Source organism: Desmodus rotundus, chromosome 6, assembly GCF_022682495.2.
Source record: "Desmodus rotundus isolate HL8 chromosome 6, HLdesRot8A.1, whole genome shotgun sequence".
NCBI lineage: Eukaryota > Metazoa > Chordata > Mammalia > Chiroptera > Phyllostomidae > Desmodus > Desmodus rotundus.
In genome coordinates this window covers 28,698,184-28,704,705 of record NC_071392.1, presented here as the reverse complement: position 1 = coordinate 28,704,705, position 6,522 = coordinate 28,698,184, and positions in this window count along the sequence as shown.

The following is a 6,522-nucleotide window of genomic DNA, read 5'->3' as shown; positions in this document are numbered from 1 at the left end:
TTCAAGACAGGGCATTTGCACTGGCTGGCTATTGTTGTGTTGGCTGTCATCATTATTTTATTTGACAATCTGAGGGAAAAGAGGTCAGTGCCCCTGACTAAATAGTCAGGTATTGCATGTTTTAAAACCTCTGGCAGCACACCAATTGAAAATCACTGGGGAGACGAATGGAGAAAACAATGTTGCAATCTTTGTTTACGAAGCTAACGCTACATCAAATATCACTGTCGTTTCTGTGGTTCTTGTTTTCTACAGGACAGGAATATGGAGAGGCTTAGTCATAACTGTTCACATCTACTCTTTACAACAGGTGGTAGGCATCGAAGCCTAGAGCTTTTTAAAGTTAGCTATTTTATCATCAATGCAAAATTATTCATTTATGGTGAAAAAGACAAAGATAAATTTAGAAAACTGTTTCTAATTGAGGTTAAATTATATAATGTGTCTATCGCAGTACCTAGAACATAGTAAGCACTCAATAAATGGAAGGTCTGCTATTGTTATTATTATTATTGTTATTACATACCTTAGCCAAGAAATTCCTACACAACCATTTTTTTAACCCATTTTCAACCTTGATGTTATTGCAAAATTCTGTATCTTTAACTGAAATGACTGCTCGCTTGAATTCATGAAACTGCCAAGTTTTCTTTAGACCCAGTTTGTAAGTGGAGGCTACCAATAGGAAGGCACAGGTGCACACAGTTTCTGACACGTGTGAACACAGGTCAGGCAACATGAGATAATTAACAGTGTTGGTCCAAGTAAGTGTTTTGAAGGAAAAGCTAGTTTCTTTTCATCTAGTCTTGGTGAGGCCTCCCGGGGAAGGAAGCGTGCTGTCCAGGAAAAATCAGCATAGTTGCCATCAGAAGAGCCGGTGGGAGCTCCAGCTCCTGTTACTAATTTGTTAAGTGCCTTACTTTCTTCAGAAGTGGCTGTGTTTCTTTTTTACTGGTAAGTGGGGTGGTCATTTTGAGAGTCCGATCAGATGATGTATTACAGGGCATTAAAACTAATTCCATATTCACATAAACCCCCATCAGAAGGTAAATGAGGCCTGAAGATTTAGCTGTGTAAACTATGGAGTCATTTTATTGAATGGTTAATGAAAGGATGCCCCGACTGGCCTGGCTCAGGGCGTTGAGCGTCATCCTGCAAACCAAGTGGCCACCAGGTCGATTCCCGGTCAGGGCATGTGCCTGGGTTGCAGGCCAGGTCCCTAGTTGGGCATGTGCGAGAGGCAACCGGTCAATGTTTCTCCTGCACAATGTTTCCCTTCCTCTCTTTCTCCCTCCATTCCCCTCTCTCTAAAATAAAAAACTAAAACCTTTTTTATAAAATGAAATGCAGGAAGTTCCAGGGTCCAAGAATGCCATCCACATCTGCCCAGGACCTGTTGAAGCTTGACATTTTGAAGTTTCCAATTTGGCCATTTTAGGCCAGGAGAATATTCAAGATTCACGGATCCATTTTTCTCTCTCTTCTTTCCCCAGGTGATTTGAGATTGTCTGCTATTTCCTTCTTCTCCTTCTAACTAAGCTTTACTTTTTCTGATTGAGAAGGGGCTGATCGGGGGTGGAAGCCATTTCCAACTATGTTATTTCTATTCAAATTCATCTCATGGAGAGATTTCCCCTGTATCCCATTACAGAGGATAAGTCAGTTACCCATGGTCAATGTGTAATGGAGTAGAAAAGAGTTTACTGACAAAGCACTGTGTTGACTTGCGGAAATAATCTGATATACTGTAATCCACGCTATCTGTGAACTGAGAGGAAGAACTGGCCTTGCTGCTGAGGGCATGGTGTGGTGGGAGGAGGAATGTGGGGTAGAAACCCTGAAAAGGAGAAAGCAAGGAAAGACCAGGAGGGGAGGTGCCTAGAGAACGGGCAGAGTGCTGTGTCTTGGGCTCCTGATAATCCTGGACCTGGAGGGTGTGTATAAAATCCCAGTATGTACTTGAAGTCTCTGGAATTCTTTCCTTCACTGGCCAGATGGGAAGGGGCAATATTTTAATATTAAGACTTGGAATTGGAGTGTTATAAATATTAGTTTTTACGTTGATACTACATTTTACATTTACATTACTATTTTACATGTAATTTTACACCACTTAAAGTTACATTTTTCCGGGGGGCCCATTTACATGGCCCTCATCACAATTGGCTACTGAGGTTATATTGTAATTACTTACCTTTGACTCCAACTCCCATTTCCAGGGATTCCCAGAAACCAGGTGGCAAGCAGAGGACAGATCCAGTCTCGCTGTTCGGAGGCATCTCAGACCCTCCCTTTTTGATGTAAAGCATAACGAGAGCAGGGCGCGCATTAACAGCCAGAATTTCTAGGAGGGCAGGAACAGCTCCAGAAAGCTGGACGTTAGGTTCTATTCAAACCATCTCAGATAACCCATGAAAGCAAGTGTCATGTGTGAACGCAAGTCAACGTACTAAATAAGGATACATGTAAAGCCAGATCTAAAATAAAATGTAAAGATAAGCGGAAAGTTCTACTTGCTTCAAATTGTCAGCAACAAAACCAGGTGCAAATATTTCAAACATCTATAGATTATTTTTGAAAGTGGAAACATGAAACAAATTAATTAGAGATTAAATTAATCTGCATGACTGTGTTTTATGTCAGGCAATCAAGAGGTGTAAAGGACAATTTGTCATACCATATGTTTAAATCTTTTCTGGATTTCTTCAGGGAAAAACCATTAAAAAAGCTTAACAAAATAAAAATCAAGTTTTTTTTTTTATAGAGCTGCGTGTTGTTTCACTAGGTAAAGTATAGTTGGCTTAGCCTCGTTTTTCTCTCAGAAAGTGAGGGCTTGGAAGTGGTCCCAGGAAGCCGGAGCAGAGGGCAGTGGAGATGGACAAGGGGAAGGAGGGGACACCAGCGAAGGGTGCATTCTTGAGTTGCTCCCTGCTGTGGGCAACCGGGATTCTCTGACAAGCAGTGGAGACTGTGCCTCAGAGTGAACCACCCAGGGCATGGAAAAAGGGGGGACTTGGCACTTATCCACCGGCTCCCATCCCCCATTGGTCAAGAATTACCCTATGGGTTCTAACTCCCTTGTGCTTCCAGGCTGCACATGTGAAGGAACATGACTGATTCTCAGAGTCCTCTAAGGGGTGGTCAGAGAGCAAGAGCTAATTGGGGAAGCTAAAGTGAGTTGCTATCAAGGTGCACCTGTGAACAGAGGTGCTGGCTGTGGCAATGTCTGTGGTAAAAGATGAACTGAGAGGAAGGCACAGGGTACAGGAGGAGGCCACTGCAACTCATGTGCATTCTAACTGGCTCGTAGTGGCTGCTGGGGGTCTGGCATTGAGAAGAACCCAGAAGCTGATTCTGATCGTATCAGCAAAGAACCCAATACGTGTGAGGTGGGAGCTGTGGCATTTTAAAAACTTCATCTTCGTTTTATGTCATCTGGATATAGAGTCATAACTTAAGGAGGATTATGGCTAATGAAGTAGCCAGAAATCAGCTTGACTTGGCTCAAAATGCACTCCCTCAAAGGGATGTTTAGATACTACTATAAGACGTAAAATTGAACAAAGTTCTTTTGCTGGTGTCTCCCATGCGTTGGACTGGTAGAGAATAACTAATTCCTTTGCAGGGGTTTGCTTTGGATTGAAGAGAGTAAACCACAAGCAGCATGGCAATGAGTGTTTTCCACACAAATATCATCAGAAGGTGAAATGATATTGACTTTTTTTAAAAACATTTTATTTATTTATTTTTAGAGAGGGGAAGGGAGGGAGAAAGAAAGGGAGAGAAACATCAGTGTGTGGTTGCCTCTCACGTGGCCCCCACTGGGGATCTGGCCCACAACCCAGGCATGTGCCCTGACTGGGAATTGAACCAGCGATCCTTTGGGTCACAGCCCATGCTCAATCCACTGAGCTACACCAGCCAGGCTGATACTGACTTTTTGAAGAAGAAAAAAAGACATTTGTGCATTACACAGAACTCACAGATCTCTCAGTCTTCTAGGATTCTGGGGACATGTCCTGTATCCAGTACATCCCCATGCCATGTGGCTCCTTTTCTAATTCTCGTGAGGCTCCAGGATGGGACAAATGTACTAGCTGCTGTTTGTCATCTGTCCCTCAGGATCCCTTCTCCTGGCCCTGCCTCTGTCGCCCATGCATATTTTGCCACCACTCTTGCTACCTGATCTTTCCTTTCTTCATCTTTGCCCCAAATATGCATAAACCACCTTTTCCTTCAGTCCCCATAGCGGCTCCCCAACAAAGTGGATCTTTGACACAGGATTTTAATAAAAATTCCGGGATGATTAAAGGATGAAAGCAGAGATGAAGACAATTGCTGGATGGCTGACTTCATCCTTATACAGGGCCCATCTTTTTCTTTAGTTGCAAATGCTTCTGGCTGCTGAACTCTGCAATTTCCCACCTTCCCACTTCACAACATTTCCTGGGGTCCCTAAATGTGGGGTGAGGAACCCCACATTTCCAAGACAATCCAGAAATCCCTGTAACTTCATTATGCAACACAATTTAGCTCCTACTTTTTCCTCTGTCTCTTTCTTCCAGACTAGTCCACAGGCAGTTCCTTAACAGAATAGCAATAAGACCCCAAGACAAATCTTCCCAAATAAAAGTAATTCCTGCTACTCATTGAGAACACAGTTCTGGTGTGTCTACTTAAAAAGAAAAAAGAAGAAGAAGCAATTTTATTTTCCTTATATGTAAACAAAAGTCCAATTCTTCAAAATAGCTTTTGGAGCTAGTATGAAGGCTAAGGAATATTCCACAGAAATGTTAGGATTTTGGATGGCCACAGAGGCTGAGGCTGGTGGAAGAACATTTAAACACATCTCCAAGCTAAAACAGAGGAAGGATATAAGGATTTCTGCCCTCCTAGCCCCCACGATTACTGGAGAGAACCAAGCACCAGAAAGTACAATTAGGATGACTTTACTGATGACTCTTATGGCTTAGAGATGTCATGTGCAGTGAAATAAGTAGACATTTTAGAATAAATTGAACATTTAACCAGGCAAAAGAAAGGGTGAATAGAAGAACCATGAACAGTACTGTTAAAATGTTGAGTTGTGAACTCAGACATTAAACTTTTTATATAGGGATTAGAAAGTTCTGTTATTTGCCCAAGAGTTTGCTTCCCACTCTAACTTGAGACAGAATAAGCCCCTCACCCCTGATGTGGGAGGTATAATTTGAGGAGATTTAGTTTTTCTCAAATTGGAGGGCAATTGGAAAGAACAGGCCTGTGTTATTATGCTCAAAAGCATCGAGATGATTTTCTGGCAATGCTTATGATTAATAAAAGATTATGAGTGAAATAGGAAAGAACTATCTGTCCTTATCAAATGTAAGATTAAATTACTCTGTGGTATGCCGAGTAGGGAATCATGTTCAAGCCAAGCAACGAACTGTATTCCAAACCATAATGCATGTGTTGAAATTAAAGCTAAGAAGCAAACCTAAGCAGCTGCAAGCAAATATTTTCTGTGCTAGAGCATTTCTGAGGTCCTCAGTGAGAGGTATACTAGGAAGAAAAATATTCTTAGTTATTCTGAAATTGGATTAGTTTCCTATTCAAGAAATACAATTGTATTTCCTTCAAGATGATTTTCCAAGTCAACAATACTCATAGAAGTCTTAATAATACTTTGAAATGACACACTCTTTTGGACAGAGTTCTTTCAGGAAATTGATTTTTATGCTTCAAACACCAAACTTGCATCCAGCAGAGCCAGGAACTCAGGGGGCAGACATCTTCATCAGTAACATTCTGCTCTTCATTCTTGAGAACTGGTAGAGAACCGGCTCAAGCCAAGGAGCGTGGGCTGGGATTGGAGCACGCGATGGGCATCAGCTCCACTGTGAGCCTCTATTGCCAGTCTCTGCCATTCTGAGGTGGGGTGTGCTTGGCTCCTTGCAGATAAAGCCCCCTCGATTTGCAACTGAGTGTTGTGGATACCTACCTTGTGATATCAAGCAAATTCTGTAACTTGGATTATTCCCATTCACATATTATTTCTCAACCTCTCTGTCCCAAATCTACAAAATACCATCTGTAGAAATCTTTGCTAGCACAGATATTAATTACCCTCAGTTTCAAACCCTCTTTCCATCCTAACGCCCAGGATTCTGCCTGGCTCTGTTCTGGAAGGTGTGGCTGGCCATCATCTAGCTTTTGTCCACCCTGCTGCCTCACAGGACTTTCCCTCTGCTCTATATTCTGTAGCCCCAGGTTAAGCAATGATTCATCCCCTTGCCAGAATGAGTTCCCCAGACACCATGCCCCAGGTCAACACAGACCTCCTGAACATTCCTTTCTTAGAGGAGAGAATAATTACGATCACATACTGCATAACAACGTGTTTGCTCAACAGACTGCATGTATGACAACAGTCCCCTAAGATTATAATGGAGCTGGAAAATTCCTATCACCTAGTGATGATGTAGCAAGTTGTAACATCATACTGCACCACAGCTCTTCATCGTCAGCCTTGCTGTGAGCTTG